At 43.7% G+C, this 25,987-nt stretch overlaps 1 long non-coding RNA gene across 5 annotated transcripts in view; it reads left to right on the top strand.

The window, feature by feature from the left end:
- LOC128816212 (uncharacterized) overlaps positions 1-25,987 on the top strand; it is a 66,020-nt gene that overhangs the window by 21,083 nt on the left and 18,950 nt on the right. For 4 of the 5 annotated variants that reach the window (XR_008439816.1, XR_008439814.1, XR_008439815.1 and 1 more), the window contains exon 3: positions 14,273-14,404. This is a non-coding gene — a long non-coding RNA (uncharacterized LOC128816212). Of the gene's footprint in view, positions 1-14,272; positions 14,705-25,987 lie in introns of those variants that run through there. The other variant, XR_008439812.1, reaches the window with a different exon arrangement.

The raw sequence follows: 25,987 nt of genomic DNA, 5'->3' as shown, positions 1-25,987 counted from the left end.
CATTTCTGACACTATAAATTCACTATTTAGGGTTACATCCTTACTTTAAGAAGGAATAATTCCTTTGCTTGTTGCGCTAATACTTGGCTGTTTTACATGATTTATGTGTTTTACTTGTTGTGGAAGTCTTAGTCTATTTGTGTGCATACACATACTACATATATATATATATATATATATATATATATATATATATAAAAGTAAGTGAGTTTCTTTTCTGTTTTTCTGTAAAGTTTCTTTCTAGGGAAGGCAACTCTTTCTAGGTTTTTATAAGCTGATGGAACAGGCTTGTCAAATAGTCTTTATGAGAGAAGAAACAGGAAGATGGCTTGCTTTGCAGACAGAGGGTTATTGGGCAATTATGTTTTTTATAGAGCTGTTGTAGGACAAATCACGGGCCTGCTTTTGCCTTTGATGCTACGAGGCAGACGGCCCAATAAAGATCAGAACAAGGGAGGGCAAAGGGGGTCAGGGACAGAGCCTTCCCTTGGGGTCCCGCTTCTGCCGCTCGCCTCAGAAACCAGACACCCCTTCCAGATGCACCATAGCTCCACTGTGACCCTCCTGATGGGCCGTGCTGGGGAACTGGGAGTGCTCCGGGAAGTGTTCACCCTGCACAACCAGCTCCAGGGTTACATGGATGCTGGGGAGAAAGCTGCCCTCTGTGGTGTCCTGACACAACCACAGAGATTGTTTGCTCCCATGACTATAAAAAGCCAACATACAAGAAACTTTGTGTGGAGAAAAAAACAGCTTAGCTTATGCAAAGTTGTAGAACTGTCAAGACTCTCCCTGCATTTGTCCCTTTCTTGATATCTATTTCCTTTTGTACTTCTGAACTCAACATTCAGCCACTCTCCAACTTTTCACAATTAAGAAAAATTTTCCTTGGGGCGAGTTGTCCTATCAATTTTTGTTTTGTTTCCCCTTCATCTGTAGCAGTTGGGCCCATGAGAGAATCTTGGCTTGCATAAACCACAAGTTATTTGTCTATGCCAATTCTTTTATATATAAACAGTGTTTATTAGAAAGGTGTGTTTATTTTGATAATGGAGATTCATCATATGCCCATGTAGGGCACACTGGGGAAATGTCATCTCTGGAGTGTTCTTAATCTCCAAACATTTCTCCTGCCATTTAGAGGCATTTCAGTTGGGCAGTTCATACCAAATACAAAATAGATAAATAAATGGTTGCACATTTTCATCATCTTTTCCTCATTATTCAGAGCAGCACATGATATGAACCTGAGCTATTTCTGTTCTATTTTCCCTTGAGACTCTTTGATGGCATTAGTTAGGTAAAGACCATATCCACATAAATGCTGTGAATAGTGTAGTGGAGTTACCTTTGGGAAAACCCTGCTCTGCTCTCAGGGAGTTGGTGCCTGGGACAAGTGTCAGAGCCCAGAACTGCATGGAAAGGAGCCCTTTACCTCCAATGCTTAACTGGCCAAATCTATAAAATACATACACAACAACACAGGTCCACCTAGGAAAGCTTGGGGCAGTAGATCTGTTAGAACCAAATTATTTCATAGGGTTAAAATTGTGGCTCAGTTACTTGAGACAGTTCCTGCACTGACACCTGGCACAGGTTTCCAAATTATCTATTTTGATCACTTTCACCACTTTTTTCCTCACAAGGAAAGTGTGTTGTGTCATGGATATTGGAGAGACCAGAAAGAGGGGACTAAGGGTGCTAGAATCACAGAAGTAGATTCAGTGTACATTATGTCAGTGAGGATAGAAGTACTCAGTGTGCAAGTATCAGATTTTGACCCCTGACTTTCCTTGCAAAAAGTGTTGACCCCCCCCTGCATCTTCAGGCTATCACAAAATAAGCTGTTTGGAATGAACCAAACTTAGAAAAAAGGTAGGATTTATTAAATACAAAATTGACTGACAGGGTGGAAGCTCTTTCCCCTCCCAGCATGCCACTGATCTACTTGAATACCAATGGGAAAGGGAAGAAAATGTATTATTTAATGAAACTCACTAGTGTTTGCTGTTTATTTGCTAAATGCTTGACCAGTTACAGAGAAAGTAGAGCACTGTCAAATTCTTATTGGAATACCAGAGAGATTAGCTAGGGAATACCTAAGAGAGATGAAGATGGATCAGTTCTGCCTGCTACACTTCCTTTTACTGTGACTAGTTTTCCTGTTTGATAAACCTGTAAGTTTTCCCTTTCCTCCACTACCAGTCACAGTTAGGCTTTTCCAAAGACATCTGCTGCTTGTTTTTTGAGGAGTTCTTCAAATGATTGTTGGTCTGTGGCTGTTTTCAAGTGTCTGCTATAAAACCACAACATGACTAGCTGATGTTCATTGTTATTATTCACAACACAACATCAAAAATTGTCTCATTCTGCACTCTGACAGAAAGAGAGCTTTGAACCACAGCATTGGAATTGCCACCAGATTCAGAACCCTCTATCAGGACTCTGCAGGATATACGGGATTCTAATTTCCATGTTTATAAGAAACCTAACTACTTCAAAATTTAAGACTTTATGGACAACTACTTAACATGCAGTGTATAAGAAAAGAAAAGTTTAAGGCTCAGAAGGGCCTCCTAAACTTGAACATTAGAAGTCTGAAAGTCTAGAAGATGGCTCAGTATAGGGCTTACATCTTTCCCTCCTAGAGCTGAGGAATTCATATGTAGCCCATTGGCTGAGCAGCTGGTCCTTGACAATCAGGAGAATTCCAAGACAGTCCCTTAGGCCTCTTCCAGTAGAGTCACGGGCAAGAGCCAGGCAGAAGCACCAAGCTCTGTGCCCGTGACATCTTGAAGACTTAAAAAACTGCACATTCCCTGCCTTCCTCTCTGCCTCTGCCCCCCAGTCATATTTCACCTACCTTGGGAAATCTGCAAAATTTCACCTGTGACAGCTCTGCTGACAAACAGGGGAGATCAGAGCTTTCATCTGGGTGATGAACTGCCAGGCTGTCAGAACAGCAGAGTATCTGTGCTGTGGTGAGACAGGTCAGGGCTGCCTCAGGGGCTCTGCATCCTGACCTTGGGAAGGCTCAGGGAGGACTGGGCTGTACCTGCTCCTGCCTCTCAGGGTCTGCAGGACAGTCGTGGCATGTGTTCCCTTACAAGGACACAGAGACAAACCAGAGACATCCCTGAGCACACACATGGTTTGGGGAATTGTCGAGGATTACACTCCATTCCTCAAATGAGGGCCTCCAGCACTGGGGGATTAATTGGCAGGTAAGTTATGCAAACTGATAGTGAGGCAATTATATGTAAAATTAGGTATTTTCATTTGAATACCTCACTGTGAAGCCATAGCATTATATTTCCCCAGCTGTTATTCAGCACAATTTAATCCATCTGAATTTTGGTACATTTATAAAGCACCAAGAGTAACAACTTGTTTTTCTGCATGACACCATATACAGAAGAGGACTATGTGAGTATTTAAGGAATTTCTCAATATATCCTCTTCCAGCTTCACTGGATCTGGTCTTTGAAAAGAGAAGGACATTTTGTATCTACTTGTCTGGACATTTTGCTGTCTACTCACATACGTGTGGAATGGGTTGGGAAAACTCTGCATGGTTGTGACTTCCTGGATCAGCCCAGAAAATTGAAACAGAAAAAGAACTTAGAAACCCCAGTTTCATGCTGCCTTTCTGTTTGAAGTAAGCTGAACCCACATCTAATTCTCTGACTGGCCTGAACAGTGTACTTAAATCTTTCTTGTGCCTAGGCTAAATATTTTATTTTAAAAAATGGAATAGAACTAAACCTGAGCATCAAGAATATCTCTATGTCCTCAAATATCCAACAGCCTTGTGTCAGTGCTTTAAGGAAGAGGCAAGATCCAGGGTTCAGTCAAGAAGCAGATGAGGGCTTTTAAGCCAGCTTATTAGTTCCAAGGATGAAGACTTTGTCAAGCCCTGAACTTTGTTTTAACCCCTCCCTACAGATGAAGTTTTCTGTCATCTCAACATTAATTTCTGTCAATACATGGGGAATTTTGCTGAGAAATTTTCCTATCTTAACACATTACAGATGCATTTTTTCTACAAACATCTTGACTACAGGGTGGCAGTTTCAAAGCAGAGACAAGGAGGTAGGAAAGGTGGGTCTCACTGCAGTGAAAGCCAGTTATGAGAACATTAGTCATCTAACCCCTAATTCCTGGAGGGCTGGGTTGGTATAAGATCACTTTATACTTGTCTTGTTTCTTACAAGCTTTCCATTTGCATCTACTAATGACCATTGTAACAGACAGGATGCTGGGATAGATTTAGCTGTGATCTAATCCAATCTGACTCCTCTTGTGTGATTTGATAGTGGCTCCAAGACACTGTCTCTCCAGTGAGAAGGTTTACAAGGTTTACCCAATTTGAGTAGTCCCCATCAGTGGAGTTAGGGAACTGTGGTGCCTCTAAGTGCTTGACAGAAGGACAGTGACTTTGTTCATCTGAAGTGGGACTGAGAGGCCTCTCGAGGCAAGTGCCTTAGTGAAGAGCAAGTGCTATCATCGTTCCCTTTTTGCTCCCTAAATTTAAGACACTGAACTGTTAAGATCAGTTGCCCGAGGTGAGAATGTTTCTCGGTGCTATAACAGGATTCTCTTCTCCTGGGGAAAGTACCGTGTCAGACTAGTTAGTACCTCCTTGCTGCTGGCAATTTATTTCTAATGGCAGGAGCCGGAATTCCCCTTTTTCCACAGAAGACAAGGAAGACAGGAGGCTCTGGCTGTTTGTTGGGTTTTCTTGTCTTTTCAAAATACTGTTTAATACTTTCTAGATGTAGTTTTGCTCATTCACAGCACAGCATAGTGCTTCTACACCTATGTATGTTTTCTGTCCCCCCATTCCCTCAACTGTACCAAGAAAGTTCACAGGTGAATTGAAATTAGAGTGTGAATGCCAGGTTAGCTGGACCAGTAGTAAAATACAAAAAAACAGGATGCAGCAAGCTGTTGACTGCAGAGAGAATCTATGACCAGTAGAAGGTAGAGAGGGGAGGAAACCTCAGCATTGCTGATTTGTGTCTTTAGATATCACAGAATAGCCTCAATGAACTCTTAACTGCTTAAAATTTTAGAAATAGACTCTTCAATGTATTTTGAACCTCTCTGCTGCTCTGTTGGCACATAATACCCTTGTAGGACTGGCAGTAAGGGCTCAGGGGCAGATTACTGCACGGGGTGCTCTGTCTCATCATCCAGTCTTGTATGAAGCTCTCTGAAACTTAAGAGCAATGGTAAAACAAGGGGAACACTGGAAAATAGGAGTAATATGAGTGTTTGGATGGTTCTACTCTAATGCTGTGGAGCAGTCCCTGGAAAGATGGTATAGTTAAAATGGAATAATGTGCAGGTCAGTGTCAAGGGCAAAGTGTAGTCTTCTGCATCTGTCCTTGCATTGGCAAAGGAACAAGAAAATCTGCTGAACATTAATTAAACCTTTGGTTTTTTATTTTCTTTTCCAGTCACCCCTTGAATTTAGATCTCTCAGAATTCAGATATGTCCCAGAAATACTGCAGAGTAGTGAAATATCATACTTACAGTGTTTGAGGAATCAAGAGGAAAGTGCTTAAACTCTTCAATTTTCTGTTTTTCTTCTAATCTCCCTCCTTCTTGCTAATGTAAATTACACCATATTAAACTCCCTCTTGCTGTGGGGACAAAACTAAGTGCACAAGGGGAAGAGTGGGAAGGGAAAAGGAAGGGAAAGAACATGATATTCGTGCACTGTTAAGTAAACAGGTCCAAAAAAGTCTGAAGTTTTACAGGAAATGCACAACACGCCGAGTCACCCGTCCCCTGCCACCTGCCTGCCCAGAGCACAAAGGGGAATCTCTGGACAGCCTCAATTTAATATTGGGTTGTGTCACTAGACCCAGAAATTGATGGAAAGAAGACATAGGTAAAAGAACCTTAATCTTAAGGCAGCCCTCTTTATTCCCAGCTAAAAGCATCTGAGAGGGGCTTTCCTCTCCTCTTTGTAGAGAGAGCAGAAATCCCATTTCACCCTCCTGTTCAGAACTGCCTGCCTGTACCTGCTCCTCCTGCCTCTGCTGGTCTGCTGTGTGTGTTTGGAATGAAAGATTTTCCCTGCAAGCCCTGAACCTCTTCCCTGGCCTGTCAAGCTCTTATCAGCACAGGTTCCTCAGTGGGCCACAATGATTTACTGTCCAAATAGTGCTGTTCTTTGTCAGAGATTGTGATCGAAAAGCCTTACTTTGCAGCTAATAAGAAACTCTTCCCTTTCCCTCATGTTTTTTTACCTTTCTTCAAATATTGTTTTACGAGCCCATTGCTTGCTATCTGCCTGACACAGAAGCTGTGCCTTAGGGCATCATTTTCTCACCTCTAAGCCAGAGGGTTGTTGCTTTGATGCTGGGTTTGAAGAGCTTGGAACAGCTCCATGAAGGGTATCTACCCTGTCTCCCCAGGGCAATCTGCTCAGGTGAGGAAAGTTGCCTTCATGGTTCACACTGGCATTCTGCACATTGCTGTTTTGTTTTGTTTTACCCTTACACAAAAGGAAAAACTTTTTATAAAGGGACAGGGCTTGACATTTATCAGATGTTTGAAAATGGCAACATGAACAGGAATGGGAGAATGCCTGTTATTCACTGCACATTTCTAAGGTTAAACTTCAAATGCTTGAGCACTTTGTTCTTAAGAGGTCAAAGAAGCAATCAGGGAAGGGGTTTCTGGGCTGCAGTATACTTCCAAAAAAATAGGAGAAGACAACTATCCTTTCACTAGTCCACAGCTTCAGTTCCTACTTGTCAACTTTCTTCCCATATAAGAAAGGTGATGTTTTCTTGTTGATATCAAGCAAACCAGACATTCTACTTCTTCATTTTCATTAGAAGCTTCCTATTAATCATGCTATTTTCCAGAAAGATCCCATTTCTATTTCTGCCTAGAAATTCACATACTGAAAGTATGCCCATAACCTTTAAACTAAGTCCTGTCCTGAGATGCCTTCAACCATGCAGGAAGATTTGATAGCATGGACACAAATGTTTTTTTCTCTTTAATTCAAACACAAATACAACAAGACACACTCAGTTGAGATGATATTTCAAGCACAAGGCAATGGAGATGTCCAGACTATTCACAATTCCACTCTGAATTGATTTTTTTTCTTTTTTTTCTCCTTACTTTACATAGAAGCACACAAGTGTGTATTTCACTATTTATCTTCATACTGTAGAAATGTGTATTTTACCTTATCATTTTTCTCAAATGCATGTTATTATCTCGGTGTACACCTGAATGGTGACTTGACAGCCTATCATTTTCACATGTTAGAACACATTTTAAAGTGTCTATCAAAGGAGCCTATTCTTACACCAGCTCTGTCACCCTTCAGCAGGGCTGCTTATTAATCATCATTCACATAAAAAGCTGTTTCCTTTGTGCAACAAACATGAGAAAAAGAAAAGGGCAAAAAGGTAAAGATGCATAGATTCTTTGAGATTTAGTAAAGTGCAGTTGAGGCTTGCGTGCCACCTCAAGATATCTTGTCAGATTCCATACATTTTAAAAAGAATTCCAGAGCAATAAATGATAAGAGCTCCCAAGTCAATGCAGCACTGCAGGTAGTGATGTAGATCAGTAGGATTTCTAAACATTCTACAGCAGTCTTTGCAAGTACAGAGGTGCTAAACCTGACAACCCCTCCAAATTCCAGCTGTAATTGTTTTCTCTCCATTAATGTCTCATTGCATTTTCAATGGAGACATCATTCCTTGCTTTGTCCTGAGCTCATGTGTGACATTCCTCCATCACATTAAACTGCTGCCAATTTCTGCCCTTAAGGAGGCTGCAATTAAGTGGAGGATTAATGCTACTGCTTGTTTGACCCAAAACAAGCTTGGGTCCTTGCTGAAGCAGAAATTTGCTCCAAATATTCTCTTGGATTTCTTGGTTCTTGAAAGAAAAAGCAAACGTGGACTTCACACCTGGCTCGGAGTGTGTTCATACAAGAAAGTCAAGGGTAGCTGTGTGTACTCTTTGCTGTTTAACCGGAGGCTAAGAGGCTTCCTATGGTCCAAAATGGGCAAATTACTGATACAGTGTCAAACTTGACAAAACAGATCAGATTAATATCTTGCCATTTAGTTTCTTCTTTAAAGAGGTACTAAAACAGTATCTAGAAGAGCTCCTTCTTATACTCTTCATGTAGCTTCTGAGTAGAATTAAGAGCTTTTGGTGGTGGTGGAATTTTATTCCTTCAAGTCAGATTTGAATTGGTTTGTGTATGCCAAGCATTTGTGTGATCTGCCTGGAAGTGCTCAGCATCAGTGATTTTGGTTGAGAGATAGTTCTGGTTTTGTGGCTCTCAGAGGTGGTATTTCTCACCCTTTCCTGAATGTGAGCAGCACTTGAGAACCAAGACTTTAATTAATGATGGCATCTCAGGCAGCTGCTGGTGGCTGCCCTCTTAGAGCAGAGTACATCTCTGGTCACACTGACAGCAGAGGGGGCAGGGGAAGAGAAAACAAGGAGACCCATGTGCACAGAATTGGAAACTGATCTTCTGCTTGATTGTGTTTTAGCAGTTAGAACTGAACTGTTTAGGACTGCTTCATTTTTTTTTTTTAGGTTCTTAACTGTTGAACCAGCAGTTCAGCATTTCAGTCTCCTCTGCAGTTTTCACGTTGCTTGTGTCAGAAGGGATGTCTCTCATCAGCCAAGTGCCCACTGGCACAGGCACTGAGAGTGTCCAAAATGCCAGCTGCAATTAAGCATTTCTGTTGTGAAGCCCCACAGTTTGTGCATGGTGAGAACAACTTCCCTCCCTGAGCACGAACTGGAGCCTACCAACCTCAGCAGCAAGAAAACCACTCATCCTTCCTCAGGTACTCACAGGCACACAATACAGAGGCTCACATGTGGATTTAGCAATATATGACCATTCTGTGCATCCATCCACTGCTTACAGAATACAGAGGTAGAAGTGACCTCAGTGCTGTCCTTAGATTTCTCCCTAAACTAATGGTCTACCATGTGACTGCTTACTTGATAGCCTTGCTCCCTCTCTGTTACCAGTCATATTCAAATTCAGGGACAGATTTTTTATTTTATTATTTTAAACCCCCCCTGTTACCCCTGAAGAACAAATAAAGTCAAGAAAATAGTGCACTTTTATCACTGAATCTTTTGCTGATGTCACAGAGCTGACACAGGTTTTACTTTTGTCCATAACTATGTACACAGACAATATGTGATGGTGTAGTTTAGCACCAAGCTTGGCCTATAAATCTGAGCTGAGGGAGGCTGAGGTAGCTCCCCCTCCCATTTCAGTGTGAAGTCCTGCTCATCTGCATTTAGCCTGAGTTTGCAGAGCCAGCAGTTCAAGTTGCCATCGCTTCACTTGCAGAGACAGCACATTTGAGCTGAGGTCTATGGAATGCAATATAGAACAATGCTCCATTCTCACTGGGGAATGGCCCAAATGGCTCCTGCTCCAATCCTCAGGGTTTATGTGGGACTCAGAGTTATCACCTCAGGTGGCTTGACTCACCTGGTTGTGACCTTCAGTTAATGCAGTCCTTCATCCTACACAAACAGAGGGTTTTTCTCCTTGCTACAGAGCAAACAGGTTTAGATAGTGCAGATTTGCTTCCTTCAGGGCTGAAGGAGACAGAAGGCTGGAACAATAAAATCCACTATATATATAATTTTGTATCTCCTTATCATGAACTCCTAAGAAAGGGACCTAAGAGGATCACTACTGAGAAAAGCACTATAATTGTAGCTCCTGAGCACCACATGGAGAAAATTGCCAAGGCAACCAATCATTCCTCAGCAAGGGCAGAGATAGTTGAGTTAAGATGAGGTTGTTACAAACCCCTGCTGTGCATAATCATATAGTAAGCAAAATTTTTAAAAGGCTCTTGTAAAAAATAGGACAGAGTGGAAAGGAACAAGAGAAATTAATTTAGTCCTATTTTTCTGCTTGTTCACTGATTGAGGTATAAGAGCAAATTATATGTGTGCCCTGCACCTGAGGACACTGGGGGCTGGCGGGGAACAGCTGCTTCCTTCAAAACAATGCAGGCTAGTTTTACCTGAAAAAATATACTTTTGTTTCTAATGTATTTTTAAATATGAAATCTGAACAAAAGTGCTCTTCTAATGCAGAAGCTTAAGTCTTGGCTCTTTGTTACAAATTGTGTTCTTGGGGGATTGTTGGAAGTCAACAAGACCTTTGTGAATAGGATTTACTCCTGGAGTATGAGATTTGCAGATCAAATCTTTGAAAATTAAAAGGGTATATCCACAGCATCCTTCCACCTTCAGCAAACTCCTCTGAAGCAAATCTTTCCCTGGATTCCTCCATCCCATTACTCCAAGCTATTTATCTGAGCTGCTAGAAATCAGCTGTATAGCAGTACAGTGATTCACATGGCTGGATCATCAGCTGAAGCAGGTAATTTTATTTTTTGTTCAAACTGACCTTTCCAGGCAGCTTATTTCCAGCATTAGTGGTTCAGCCTGTACTGCTGCCCCACAAACAGTTAACCAGCACAACAAAGCCATGGCCAAGGCTAGGTACCCCAAGTACGAACAACTGCCAAAAAAATCTGCCGCAGGACTTCAGTGAACAGCACTTGTCACTTCTCCAATTCTAGACACTGCTTTCCTCCAGTGACCTTCTACTTAAACAAGGAATAATTACTGCTTCACAAATGCCTGTTTCCATTTGGTTTGCTTCTTTTTTTGTTCTGAGCCATGCTGGCTCCTGCTAAATAGTTTGCAGACCAGACTGGAAGCGTTCTAGACCCACTTGTGCGGATTCCAATTTCCACAAGTTGAACTGACCCCTAGTTTCTGTAGCTAGAACTGTGTCCATCATACATGTGAGCATCAGAAGTGGGATTCACCTGGGAATTGTCCCACTGTGATGTTCTTGTTGCATAGCTCAGCAGTAGCCATATAGCAGGGAGCAAACCAAAAACATAACCTACAAAACAAAAGCCCCGTTTATCTGTCTTTATTTATATGACCTGAAACCAGACAACTACAATTAGTACCCTCATGAAAAACTGAGCATAAAACCTTGTGGAAGAACAGATGCCAGCTGGAAAGCTGAAGCACTACAGTAGCCTGTGCTGTTGTGTGAAATTTTGCCTCAGAAAAGTCACATGTAATAAATATGATACTGATCTTTGCTTTATTGGCAATTAGCAGGGGTGATTTTTGTTCATACTGGTATCTAGTGGCAGACTAACTACAGAGCTCTCCTGCAGCGTGGTCTGATTTAGTGATGTTACAGCTAAAAACCAAATAACACTTGCCCAAACCTTTCTTTTACTAAAATTAAACTCCAGCTCATTCCTAAATAAGTTTGAACTCTGTATGTTTGCCCTTCTGTACCCTCCAAATGAAAACTGACATTCAAGGAACTGAAAAACAAATCCTTTAGTTAGCAGAGAACCCTCGAAGAAAGTGGTTTTTCTGTACACATGAGGTGACCAGAGAGATGGATGTCTCTCTTCTGTGATACTCTGAACATATGCAAGGATGTTTGCTTGTCCTACCATTCAGGATTCATTTCAATACTGATGTTTTGAGCCCCCACCCCTTTAAGCGTCCTCAGAGTAATCTGTATATCTTTTCATTGACAGATTAAGCTCTTTTCCAACCTTCATTTTAGTAGATGAGTCCCAATTTCACTGTTTCACTCTTGCTTTTAAAATAGCCTTCCTGTTTTATACATTGCCTTCAGCCTGCAATACCACATCTTTCCATAAAGAATTTAGGTGTGGGGTTTGTTTGGTTTGCTGAGGAAGGATGCTTTTATGTTGAGGCAGACAACTGCAGTTGAGGGTATTTAGGTTGTGCCCACAGGGCCTCTCACAGAGTGAGCAGTGTGTGTAGCAAGTTATGACTTGACTTCTATGGCATTGCTAAAAAAGATAGGGATAATACTTCACTATTTCAAGGTGATACAAAACTAGAGTAGTGCTTGAAATCATGCTGAAACAGCCTCTTTTCCCTCAAATAGAAGGTGTAATGGAGGCAGTGGTTTGTTATTATTATGTATTTACCCAATCTCATCTAGATTTTACATGTTTTTGCCCTGTGGTTATGTCAAATAGGGAAGAATACAGGAAATATGATTATATGCTGTGAAGTAAATTGCTCTTATTTGCTGTTTTGTCCATAAAAGCTTCCTGGGGGAGCTAGGAGCTCAAAGGTAATTTTAGCTATGTCAGAGAGGGGTTTATGCACCAATGAAAGCATTATCCTCTTCCCTGTCCTCTTTGCAACCAGAAAGTGATTTGGGTTCCCCCCTCTCCTTCTCCACCAGGTTGGGAAGGAGCCCATCTGGGTGGCAGGGCTAACTGAGCTACTCGGAGCTAATTTGCTTATGAGCTGCACTTGCAAATTCATCTGTGGAAACACAGGCTCAGAGCTTGGCATGACCCATCTTTGAGACAGAATGGCTCTCCCTTCACTCAAAGCTGACCACAGCCAAGTTCCCTTCTGGTATCACTTTGAATTACTGTGTTTGACAGAAATTATATAAACAGTATTTGTACAAAACAGTTGTGTGCCTACCTTGTTTTTCTGCAGCCTTAGGATAAGAACTGGACAGCACTACAGCCATCGAGCTGGTGCTGCTTGGGCTCTTCTGGAACTGAGCATGGATCAGTGGGCTCCTTTCTGGCAGCCTTTTGCCACCCCTGCTTTAGTTACTATTCTTTGCTTTACTCCAATTTCCATACATATTGTGCATAAGTGTGCAGGAGAAGTCTTGAACAAGAGAAGTCTCACCTGGCTTTTCTGGCTTTACGGTCCCAGTCCTACACATGTGCTCCTGGAAGCCTGTACATCCCAGTGGCTTGGACTGAGGGAGCAAGACTCTCCTGGAGGCTTGGTGTTACGACTTTGGCTTGGCTCAGAGAAGTCAGGAGATTGTCAGTGCTCCTCTTGAGGCTGAAAACATTCCCAGTCCAGGGAGCAAAGAGTGAGAGAAAAACCAAGGTGTTCTACACATCAACACAAGGCACTTTGTCCAGATTATTCCAGACAAAGAGCCTTATGTTTATGCCTGTGAAGTTTTGCCATGAAATGAGAACCTCTTTCTCTTCCCTTAGATTTGAAAAAATGCAGATGCAGCTCCAGGTTATCAGTCCTGAAATGTGCAAACCTGTCTTTTTTATCACTTCAAAGCTGTACATTCTGATGTCTCTCAGGTCAACCTTTATCTCCTGAAATATATTGTAGGAGCAAAAGAAGTTATTAAACTCTAGGGAGAAACTGGTTCCTTTCCTGTGAGACTTTGCTCACTCTCCCATTCCCTGTGAATGTCATTGTATCTGCTGTTTGCTGAGCAGGAAATGCATTATTAAAGCAGTTTCTCCTCCATAAACTGCTTTGCATCTGACTGTTCCATTGTAAATCCATAGCCACAAAGTCAGGCCACCTTGGGATAACCCAACATGAAATCTGACCTGATGAAAATGGTTCATGCCTCCCGGCCTGCATTGCAACCTGTGAGAAGGGCTTTTATTATTTATTCAAAACCTGTTTAAATCCCCCTTTTTCTGAAACAACCATTTTAAAAATATTAAAACACCACAGCTAAGCTGGGAGATTAAACAAGTTTAAACCTTATCATTGCAGGTGGGATATTAGTCCAATAAAATGAGGAGGGATGGCAGGCTGCATGGTAACTGGAGCCCCTTCTACTCAGTAACTAATCACTGAGAAAGCATTTGGGGAAGGGGGGGAGAGGGGATGAGGGACTGACACAAACAATGCATCCAGGCTCCTGGCAACCCTCTCTGTTTACCATGGTGATGCACAAAAGGAAGAATGCCACGCAGAGTAGCAGACCTGGATCTGTCCCCGTAACACTTGCCCTAGATTCAAGTGCTCTGAGAGGCTGAAAATGTGACCTTCAGATATTTTTTCTGATGGGTGATGCTGCAGCTGGACAACACTGTTCCAAAGCTGTCAAAAGGCTGCAGAATATTTGCCTACATTTCTTCCATTACACATTTTTCTTTTACATCTTTAGCTATTAATGCCTCTCTTCCACATTTCCACTCTTGTACTGACACTTTTTAAGGAGAGCCACAGTCTCTCTGTGGGCCTTATTCACTCAGAAGTGTAACTTCATTAAAAGTATTTGAATTAAAACCCATCAAAGCCCAAAGTTTTCAGGTGAGGGATGGCTATTTAAAATAATATTCCTCTCTCTTGAGAGTAGTATGTTCTAATAGGCCATTCGTGTTCTAAGGTACCCTAACTTCTGTTTTCCAGTCAGGAGTAGCTTATGGGAAAAACTTCAGTGTTCTACAGCTGGATCAGCCCTTCCCTTCTGTTCCCAGACTTCAGTCCCATCATGCAGGAGGACCACAGGTGGAGGTACAGCCTGGGGAGCCCCAGCAAGAGGTGAGGCACTTCTAAACCTGAGGCACAAATGTGCCAAACAGGAGGATCATGCACTGCTCAGCAAGATGATAAGAAAGGAGTTTATCAGTACAGGAACTTGACCATCTGAGTGGTGAGAGAATCATTGAATGCTAAGAGAAATTACTTTGGTTGCTTACAAGTTTAACCTCTTTTTGTCACCAGCATTGAGACCTATGAAGCTGGTCCCTTTCTAGGGCATCTTTACAGAGACACAGAGATACAGTGGAGAGGATCCAATGTAAAAGAAAAAAACAAATAAAACAAACAGTGCAAGCAAGATTTTCAGGGCTACATAATTGTCCTGAGTAAGGGGCAGTAATCACTCAGTGATATTTCAGTAATTCAAGTTCTCCAGCCTTAAGGAGTTTCAGGAGGAAAATTCTAACATGCAAAAAAATCCACTGTGATTTTAAGTAGAAGACAAAAGGGCTAAAAACCACACCACTACTCCTGTCCCTCACTGTTGATTCTCATAAAAGTTTTAACTAGAAACTAACACTCTACACATTCTACAAAGGAGAAGGAAAGTTTTGAGAGCTGGAAGCTGGCTTATTTGAGCTGGACAGGTTTCATCTGGCTATCATAGAGGAAAACTTTGAGTGTACATTCATTTGTTTTAAACACAAACCTGTTTCTAACAGAAGAATTTGTGCTTTTACCATGTATCACAGGTACTTAGGCAGGCAGTGTTCACTGTATAAACCCAAATCATTAAATGGCCCTTGGCCACTGCTTAAAGTGAGACAAGTATCTGCCTGAGCTATATACTTAAATGCTTAAGAGAAGAAAAAAGGGAGACAGAGTTAATAGAAATCTCAGAGCACTAATAATGCAAGTGTAACTCCTAGAAGGAGAGCTACTGAATGGTGCATCCAGAAATACTTAGGAGAAAACTGAAAATAGTGAACGAGGTGCTTTGAAGGGGTCACCAGTGGGCGTGAAGGACAAACACACTGTTAGAGACTCATGGGGAAAACCCTCTAACCTTGCCTGAGACCAGAGCCAGGGGGAGAATAGATCCAGAGCAGGTGTGAGATGGTCCAGCTTTCAGGTATTTTTGAACATACTTGCCTGTAAGCCTGCTGCCCATGTTCCCAGCCCTTGATAATTGCATCTCCTCTCCTTGTCATTAACACACTGTTTTTGGTGGGAATTGTAAAGAAACATTTGGTTGTGACTGAAGGAACACTCCACCAGGGAGTGTGAGAAGGCTGATTTCATTGAATTAGAGATTTCCATGAGATTCTAAGGAGTAGCCCAGAAGTGAATATACAGGGAGGGTCCATGTGGGCCACAGAACATCTGATTCCTTTTGGAGGATGGGGTTTCTACTCATGACGTAGTTCAGGTATGTTTCCAGCTCTCAACTCCAAAAGATTAGAGTGATTCCGCAGTGGTTTGGGGTTGTTAGCATTCTTGGATTCTTTGGTGTTTATTTAACCTCCTTCCCAATAAGTATGGCCTCTGCAGTCCGAGATGTTTCCTTTTTCTGAGAGTGACACAGGCAGTTCATTCCCATTCAGTATTCCTATATACAGTTAAATTTTATGTGAGGGATAATCATCACTTCCTAGCTCAGCTGCATTAGTCTCTTCCTGTATACCAGCTTATAATCACTGTAAATTTGGGATGTAATACAAGTTTAAAGCATGCTGCTAAAATATTCTTGCATCAGAGGTATACAGAAAATGTCTCAGTCTGATGTGTGTGGCTACATGTCCCCACACTACATTGTCCAGTGGGGCCCAGTTTGTACTTTGCAAACAGCACCAGACCAGCCAGTGCTGAGCCTCTGTTCCACTGGCTGCTGTATTTTCAAGTACAACAAAGGGGTACCTTTGATGACCACAAACACGAGTGCCTGCATTCATGTCTCATTCAAGTCTAATGGCACTCAAGATGCCCAAAAATCAAGTTAATTATATGGTGCACAAGATGCTCAGTACTGCCTTCCACTCTCAGGACACAGTCCCAGTATTCTACACCAACCATGCCTTCAGTGAAAGCCTCTTTAAATATGTCTTCCTTAATACAACTAAAGCAGCTCCTTATCAGATCTCTCCGTATATGTAATCTCAGGGGTTTTTTTTTTGTTTGTTTGTTTGTTTGTGTTTGTTTGGTTTTTTTTTGTTTTGTTTTGTTTTGTTTTTTGTTTTTTTTTTGTCAGACCAAATCCAAAATCCCTCTGGTTTTGAACACTTATTAGGCTTTAGCACAAAGGTCACCCACAGAACACAACCCAGCCGGCAGCAGGGAGAGCCCCTCGCCCTCAGCCCTGCTGTAGGTGAAGCCCCAGGTGCGCCCGGGGAGCGCTGACAACGGGGGATGTGGGAATGAGATCGGCAAGGGGAGCCTCAGCTTGCTGCTGCCAGAGATCACGCAGGAGGTGTCGCTGGAGTCTGGTTCTGCCACCTGAGGCTGAGGAGTCCCCTCAGCCAGCGTCCCGGCACTATGGGGACACAGCATGTGAGGACGCAGCCAGCGCGTCCTGGTGCCTCGAGCCTTGGGCTGCGGCGACACCTCCCGGGAGCTGAGGGCACAGGAGCAGCGCCCACTCCTCTCCTCCACTGCTCTTGTCCGATCCACCAGTTAGAGATAGCCTTTTGATTCTTAACATGGGGTCCAGAAACTTTCCCTATTTGACATTTGTTATGTTCATTCCTCAGAGAAGTAGCCCTTTGTTTTACTACCAGGAAAACTTCTGATCTTGCACACAACACCAGTATTAAGCTTCTAGGAGACAAGATTCTAAGCTCTTTCCTGTAGAAGATACCTTGAATTTAACTGCTAAGTTGGTGAAAAATGCTTGAACAGTGGTAGTTAAGAGCCCTTTTTGCTTCTTAACCCAGTCAAAGGCCCAGAACATTTGCCAGTATGGACAAACACTGGCTCTGGTGGTTCCTGGAATTGGATCATAGGGATCAGTAAGTACCTGCACGCACTAGGAAAGTTGTTATGCCCAGTTCAGCCCGAAGACTCCCAGATACAAAGCCTGTGTTCTGTTTATGACGTTTGAAAGGTGATGTGTGAGAAAGGAGGATTCTCTTGGGGAATCCTTTGGTAAGTCAGTTGTGGTGTGACTGGGTAAGTCATTCCCACATCAGCCCCTGTGCAGGTTCCTGTCAGTGGTGTCTGTCACACTCCAGAGAGTACTGAAAATTTAAAACCCCTGACAAAGGCAGAAGCTTCCAAAATCTGAGCAGCAAGGAAGAACACAAAAATTCTTGCTGATGACTTGGGCTCACTTAGTAAAACCAAATGTCCTCTGTAGTTCCTCACATCCCAATGGGATGCCAGTCCTTTACCAGGGGAACAGCCTGGTCACTCCAGGACAGAGCCTCACAGTCCTAGCTGGATTTTTGGGGGAATTCCAGTGTTTGTACACCAACATAGATCTAAGGATGCAAAAGTATCCTGCTAAGCTCCCTTTGTAAGCAAAACCTGGGATTTCACACAGACTCAAGTTGTGGGGAAACTAGCTACTGAGAACAAGACACAGGACTGACTTCTTCATGTCACTGCAGAGACCCCTCCAGTCAGCTCAGTCACATCCTGTCTCCTAAGCATGTTTCATTCAGAAAAGAATGGTTCTTGCTACACTTCAGAAACAAATACATAGCAGTATCATTACATTCAGACCAAAAAAAAAAAAAAACACAAACAAAAAAACAAAAAAAAACCAAACAAACAAACAAAAAAAACCCAACCCCCCCCCCAAAAAACCCAACCAAAACAAAACAAACAAACAAAAAAACAACCCAACAAGAACAACAAAAAAAACCCCCACTAGATTAAATCATCTGAGTTCAAGCTGAAGTGGGACTTTAAAGTGTTCTGCCAACTTGGACTCTTGCTGTCAGTTGCTGTGCAGTGGGCAGTGGGACAGGACAGTATCTCAGCACTCTCACTACCTTTTCCCCAGAAATGAGTGCTAGAGTTGTAACAGCAAGAGTATTCCTAGATGCTTGTTTTTCAGTCTCAGCTCTTGGCCATAAGGGTTTTTTTCCCCTCCTTAACAGAATGGCACAGTCTTCAGCCTCCTCCCCTGGTTCCCATCTTCTTTGGAAAATAAACAGCTCTGATTGTTGTGCACTTGAGATTATGAAAACATCAAGTCCATTAGTATTTGGCAAAGTGCTCTCTCATTTCCTTCTGATGTAATAATTGAGAGAGAGGGAGCAGAGACGGCAAAGATAGCACAAGGCACAAGTTAATGACCTTCTCGCATGTATGTGTGGGCTCTTTGAGAGGGAGCCTTTTCCAAGCCCCATCTCGCCTCCACTCATACTGTTTCAGCTGAAACACTGCTTCAATATGGCTTTTATTATTTGATCTGATGTCCCTTGGCCAGCCTTCAGAGGCAGCTAAATGGCAGGCAGGTGTGGGGGGCTAGGAGACAAAAAGCAAATGGAGCTAATGCTTCAGCAGGCCTGCTGCACACAGGCCCTCCCCTCCAGCTCCGCAGGCAAATGCCACTGGTGCCCAGTTCCTCTTGCCTGCTTTGGTTTCACTTACACATTTAAGTCTAGAAGGGGAATGCATCCTGCTTTGCTCTCTGAGGGAGATTATTTGGAAGACTGAAGGCCTGATAAAAATCAGGACGTGGGTGGAATGGCTGAGTGTAGAAAGGGATCAGCTGTAGAAAGAAAATTAACCGAGGTCAGTGGTTGCTACTCTGTAAGTGTTGGATTGGCCACCCACTGACTTGATTGCCAAATTTGTGGCTTCACTTTGGGTGCCTAGAGCCAAATTAAAGTGGGATAAATTTCACAGAAGGGTAGTGGAATTTATCCATGTCCATAGTGTTCCCTGCTGACTTTCTCAAGACTTTAGTCTTTTGAAGTGCTTCTAGAAGCCTCCAGAGATGCGTAGCTTTCCACATTAGCTTAACTGGAACCTAAGCCAAATATCTCATCTCATTTAAAAAATAATCTGAATTTGACAGCTGAAGTTTTAGATTAATAAAAGAAAATAAAGATTAGCCTTTGCCAAGTAGTCCCCTTTAAGGGCCCCACCTTCAAGTGACAAGTCCCTGGGCTACCTGAGCCAAAAGGTGATAATATGGATACTGCTCTTCCTCTATGACATTGAAGCCAAATCCTTCCCTGAACCAGGTCTCTCTGCTCCCACTGGATTCATATAGTCAGCACTCTGGAAAGAGGAAGCATGTGAAGGATCACAAGTGGATTTCAGTGGGGTACTCCCTCCTGCAGCCAAGGGCTTCTGTCAAGGAATGAATGGAGCTCTGAACAACCTGGTCTAGTGGAAGGTTCCCTGCCCATGGCAGGGGGATGGAACTGGAGGATCTTTAAGGTCCCTTCCAGCCCAGGCCATTCTGTGACAAAGGATTACTGATTCTGTGAAGGATTGACAGCAGTGCCAGAAAGCAATTCCGCACTTCCTGGTGCCTAGAGAAGGAGTCCTTCCCCTTTCCCCACAAGTAAGGGTATCCACCTCTTCCCTCTGTACCTGAAAGTGTTGTGGTGGGAGAGTTAAGCAAGTTAGTTTGATGTAATCCAAGTCTCAGCAGGTTTGAGCTGGCCCCTGTTTGCCACCACAGTACCCTGGACTTACGTTCCAAGCCAAACCATGTGTTCTTTGTGCAGCAGCATTGGAAGACTGCTGTGGGGGGATAAGTTTTACCATCTTTGCACCTCCCATTCAAAAAGCAACTGAGAAATGGATTATAGGATTAATCTGTACCAGAAGACACATTATTTTTAGAAGGCCCTTTAGAAGGTCCTCCAGTTGGTTTCAGGGCTTTGTAAGAGTTCTTCCCTGCCAATCTAATATACCTTTATATTTGATAATGAAAAATTTCGTATCAGAAAAATGTGCTTTTCCAGACCTAGCTGCAAGGATAACTGTTTCCTTCCTGCCTGTACATTTCCTCCCCTCATATTTTATATATGCAAAGGCATATACATTCTTACTCCTTTCTGCCATCCTTACATGGCTGTAGTTTTGATTTCATTGATTGCACACACCAGTGTCTGCAGAGCTACCTTAAGTAAGTCGAAGCCCTTGGGAATTCAAGGTGAATACATTTTTCTCCTTCAGATACCTTGTTTTAGTTAAAAGCCATTGCGGCTGCTCCATAACAAAACCAGACACAGCGGGCCCCATTGTCCGGCTCTTGGCCAAGGTAGCATGTATGGATTAAGTGATGAATTGCAAAAAGGGCCTAAAAGCCAAGCTGTAACTTCACAAAAAGGCCATTAAAGGTGAGCACTGTCAGTGAAGTGCCCATTCAGAAGGGCTTTTATGACCCTCGGTGTTCCAGAGACGCTCAGGAGCTACAGATGCTTCAGGCTCCCAGACTTGCTGACCAAGTGACACATCCTCAGCTGAACCTGGCTGGGAGAGCTGCTCCTTTCTGGGATGGGGATGGGACAGTGGCACCATCTACACCCAGCAGGTGAGGAAAAGCAGCACCGTGGTCCTGCTCAGACATAAGAAGTCATGAATGTAACCTCAAGGTAAAAGACCTGGGGAGAAAAAAAAAAGAACAGAAAATGAAAGCACACACTTTTTGGGATACTTTTACCTCCTAACTTTCACCCCCATCAATTCTGCATAAAATCTAATTTTGTCCCTTTGTATACATTCCTTCATATGGTTTTCAGTGCATCTATAAAGCATCATCATTTCAATTACTGACACTTCTTTAAGCATGTCTTAGAATTTTGTACAGAGTGGAGGGGTCTGCATAGCTTAGGTGACAGAAAACAGCTCACCTGTGGACTGTGATGTGCACATCCTTTAGTGGCATAAAGCTGTTAGAGGTAAATTGTGCCTGAGTTCCCTTACACTCCATATTAGTCTCTGAAAGATGAAGGAGAATGAATTAAACCTGAGCCTGATTGTTTCTATCAAGCTTTAAAAACACAGTTCATAGAGCAGCAGATTCATTAGAAATATTTTGATTGCTCCCTGAAAGAAAAACATGCAACTTTCTTCTTTGTAGGGGAACTGAAGGGAGTGGTTTGTTGACTTCTTTGTGGTGCTTTGAAATCTATAATTCAGTGCACTTGTGAAATGTTGGATGGTGGTGGTTTGAAATAATTTCAACTCAAAGCAAGTAAATCTACCTAGGCTGGAGCATTGGCTACCTCATACAGCCGAAGTGAGCAGTCATTTCTCACCTGGAATCCACAGCTGAGAGGTGTTTTGGGGCAACTGCAGTTTAGCTTGAACTTGGCTGAATGTAGTGTTTCAGACAAGACATGTTGAGGGCATTTATTTTCTCCACAGCAGCAGCTGCTTTTCTAGTACTGTTTTTCTGAGATCTGAGCTGTCTTTGCTAAGATCCCCTTACTTGGACCTGGACTGGCCCTTAAACCCCAAGTTCCTGCTTTAGTCCAGTTGTAATGCTGAGCTGAGATCAGCCCTCTCTCTCTTTCTTTGGCTGAGAAGAGCCAAAGGCTGGAAGCAGCTGGATGAACTTTTACCAGTTTGGTTGCAGTTATTTGCTGTGATGCTGCTGCTCCTCCATCAGCAGCTCCCTCCCCAGCACCCAGCCAGACACAGGCTCTGCTCAGCCCTGAGGAAACAGCTCCCCTGGCAGCGTGCCTGTGTTTGGGGCTTCACTCTGACATGTCATAGCCTCACACATTGCTGGGGAGGTGTTGGAAAGGCACCGCAGCCTCTCTCTGAGCGCTGCTCTTTAAACTTTCTACTGATTAGGGGCCTTTTAGCACTCAGCTGGCTTTTCCTAATGGATTTTGCCTTTTCATTGAGACTATTTTTTTTTGCAGGCGTTGCCAAAGTAAACAGTCACGGATGGCTATTTGGAAAGCAGGGGAGAGAAGAAAGGGACACAGAGTCAGGACTGGTCCAAATGTGTCCAGACAAGCACTATACATCAGCTGATATGTGTTGGGGGCCAAGTGCTGCCAGAGTTAAAATTTCTGGGAAAAGGAGTCCATTTGTTGAGAGACAGGCACAACAGATACATTTGCAAGGTCTTCTCTTGGATCAAAGATGTGATGTCTGAATTCTTGAGCCTTTAGGGGGAGCAGGGTGTGAGCTTGGCATTAATCAGCCCACTTATGATTTATTTCCAAAGTCTTAGTCAGAGGAGGTGTTTGAGTAATTCCAAGCTTACAGAGTTCAAGCATATCAATCCTTCACTGCTCTGAAGCAGATAATTTAGCCTTCAGCCAGCTCACTGTATGGGAACCTATCAGGCACTGTCCTAAATGAAACTCCCTTCCTCTGCGCTGTTCTGGTCTGTGGATATTGCACATCTCTGCAGAAGTTCAGAATTTGGTCCAAGCCAACAAAGAAAACTGGGTATAGTGGCTCTGTCCCCAGCTGGATCAGTGTGCCTGGTAACTTTTGTTTAGGCTCAGGATGCACTGCAGAAGTGGTTTAGGGATGTAATATATTTATGGCCTGCATTTTATATCAGGCTCAGAAAAGAGTTCCGGATTTTACAGTTCCTTCTCTGCTGCCTTGACACGGAGTACAAGAGCAGCAAAGCAGACCTTTTGTGTAGGAATATCTTCTTTCCCTGTCCCATCTCTGCACTGATTTGCTCCTTAGTTCAGCCAGCTGCTGAATGTCTGCTCTTCTTCCTCCTCAGATTAACGACAAGAGTTCAGACTTCTCACCTTCAGCTGGAACGTGTTCCTTGCTGGAAGCTTCAGCTTTGTTTCATCTCACAAAGCAGTGAGGGTTCACCTGGCTCCTTCTGGTCAGATGAGCATAATTCATGGACAGAGCTTGGGCTACTGACAGCTAGACCTGATCAGATGTCTCAAGTGCTTAGGACTCCTGCAGCCTCCTCTCCCCGCAGCAGAGTCACCAGAATGTCCAGGGGCAGGCTCTCATGTGACTTTGATCCATGCCAGGGATGGATTCCAGATGGATACTTCCCCAGCGTTGGCCTACAGGCATGTTTCACACAGCATTGATGGGGTGTTAACGATGCTAAAATTTCAGCCAAGCTCCTCAGACATGCTGGGCTGGGAATGAGGAGAGGAGTTCCTTAATAAAAACCTGATGTAGACCGGGCACTTTAACCTGTAGTGCAGCCAGAGGAGCCATCAGGGCACCTGGAAGAGGGAAGTGAAGGTGCAGCCCCTGCCCGTCACCAACTCACTGAGGCACCAGTGGATCTCGGCATTTCCCAAGCCTCGGGCTGGACTCGGGCCTGGGATGAAGCCATTTTTTTGGAAGGTGCAGGGTGGTGTGCAAGTGGTGGCTTGATCCTGTGGGGTCTGGAGGGGATTTGCCATCGGGAGCTGCGAGGTGGCCCAGGGCAAAGGGGAGCTGAGGGAAGGATCAGGCACATCCCCACAGAGCTGTGGCTGCAGTCCTGCTTCCAGCTCCCACAGGGCCTGCAGTGTTCTGGGACACACACAGAGCTCGGAGCAGGCCTGGGAAGGGGCTCAGGGTCTGCTCTCCCCTGCCCTCAAGTCCTGCCTGATTCCTGGGGTGGGGACATGCCCCAGGCAGAATGGAGCTGAGCCATTGGGCTGGGCTTGGGCTGCCTGAACGGCATTACCACACACCTGCTGGGGTCATTTTTGGCTCAGACATCCCACTTCTTTTTTCCTGAAGTGAATGATCCTGATCTGTATCCTAGTTTAGAGGCCATTCCACATCTATGTGTTTGGCTTAATGTTTTAGTTTTTTTGTGTGTGGGTCTTACTATGAATTCCTTCTGATATTTTATTGGCCAGTTCCACAACATTCTGGGATCTTTCTGTAAATCTTTGCAGAAGGCTGTAGTTTTTGTTGTCCTAAATAATTTTATATGATCTTGACTAAAGTTTGCAAACGAACGCTCTGCATTCTGCTGCCTGAGAGCCTTAAAATGAACCAGAGCTCCCGTGAGCCAGTGGCATTGATTGTTACACAGGCAAGGAATAGCAAAGCCAACAGTTTGCCCAAAATCCCACATTGGTTTGGGCAGCTTTAGAGTTTTGATCTTTCCTCTCCTCTCAATCCCTTTAGCATGCCTTCCTTACTTGCTTATTAAATCTGGAGCTGTTCTTCTAATTAACTGCACCCTTAATAACTACAAAGCCATTGCTCAGGAGGCTGAAGGGGTGGGCAGTAGTTGCACAGAAACCTGGAACAGCAGTTCCATTCCATGAGTGCTGGCCTCAGGCACTCTGAGGTTATGCATTAACACTGAGTGCCAGTGCCCCTCACCTGCACAGGCACCCTGGGCTGCCATCTCCAAGTCTCCAAAGGAACAGGGAACTGGGCTGGAGGAGCCCACACCAGAGTGCTGCACATGGAACAGAGGTCACCCCAAACACCCCTCCCTGATTAGGAATCTCTAAACTCTACAGCAAAGGATTTGTGCTCCTGAATGGGCAGGGGACTCATCCAAGTCACCTAAATAACAAAAGCAGAGAGATTCTGGGAAAATGAGAAAAACATCCTCTCAACTTCTGACTGAATTTGTTTAGGGAGAGAAGGTTATGTTTTGTGGAAAGGGATGCTCACTTGTGTGGGATATTTCTTTTAAATAAAAGTAACATTTCACTGGTGAAAGGGCCCAACATCAAAAACACAAGTCAGCAACACAAAGTGCAAAGAGAAGGGCAAACCAGTGATGATGAGGGGAATCTCCAAGCAAAGGAGCGGTGTCTGTCCCTCTGTTGCCAGAAAAGCAAAAGGGCCATTGATGGTATGAGTTGTTTTCCACTTAGGCTCTCCCTGTTCTTTACAGCTCAAGTCACCCTGAGACCAGGCTTGGGCCCATGCAGGTCCCTCTTCTGTCCCCTGCCTGTCCCTGGACACCCAGGCAGTGCAGCAGTGTGTGCCATTGCAGCAGAACCCTTCCTCACACACTGCAGCCTAACAGGGGAAAGAAATCCAAGGGCAATTACTTGGAACTGAAATGTTGCTGAAGCCAGGAGGCCGGAGAGCTGCTCACAGCACCGTTCTTTTAGCACTTCCATGGGCCATTACCCTGCTGGGATTAAGAGCCCCCAGCCCTGCCATGCGCACCCTGCCCCATCACCTGCCTCTCCCGGCCTCTCTTTTCCCCAGGCACTAATGAAATTACCACCGAGACTGATTACAAGTGGGGTGGAGCACTTTGACCAATGAACCCACACCTGCTCGCGTGGTTGACCTTTAATGATCCAGCTCTGTAGCTCTGCAGTTTAATTTGGTTTTTTAAAGCCTGGTTTAGGGAGAAGCTGGAGTTTCATTTGCCATCAAAACATGACCCCTGCTGGAGGACCAAGGATGTGACTTTCAGTTATTCAGATGGACAACCCACACACAAAACGGCACAGATGTGATTAATGTGATATGATACAGCTGTCACTGGCTGCGGGCAATCACAAACAACTAAAGAAAGGTTTGGCTTAAAGAGACTTCTTATTCACCCAACTGCAAAGGTAAAAAAGCTTTTCTGGGTATTGTTTTTTGGTTGGTTGGTTGTGGTTTTGGTTTTATTTTGGGTTTTTTTTTCATGCATGGGATTGTGTTTTACAGAATTGCAGGAACCAGTGAGCTTTTCCTGCAGGGCTCTGTGTGTGTGTAATCTTTTTTTAATGGGGGTTCTGGATATCAAATCTTCTGGCAGAAAGT

This window comes from Vidua macroura, chromosome 18 (assembly GCF_024509145.1).
Source record: "Vidua macroura isolate BioBank_ID:100142 chromosome 18, ASM2450914v1, whole genome shotgun sequence".
NCBI classification, from domain to species: Eukaryota; Metazoa; Chordata; class Aves; order Passeriformes; family Viduidae; genus Vidua; species Vidua macroura.
This window is presented reverse-complemented; position numbering and strand designations above follow the sequence as displayed.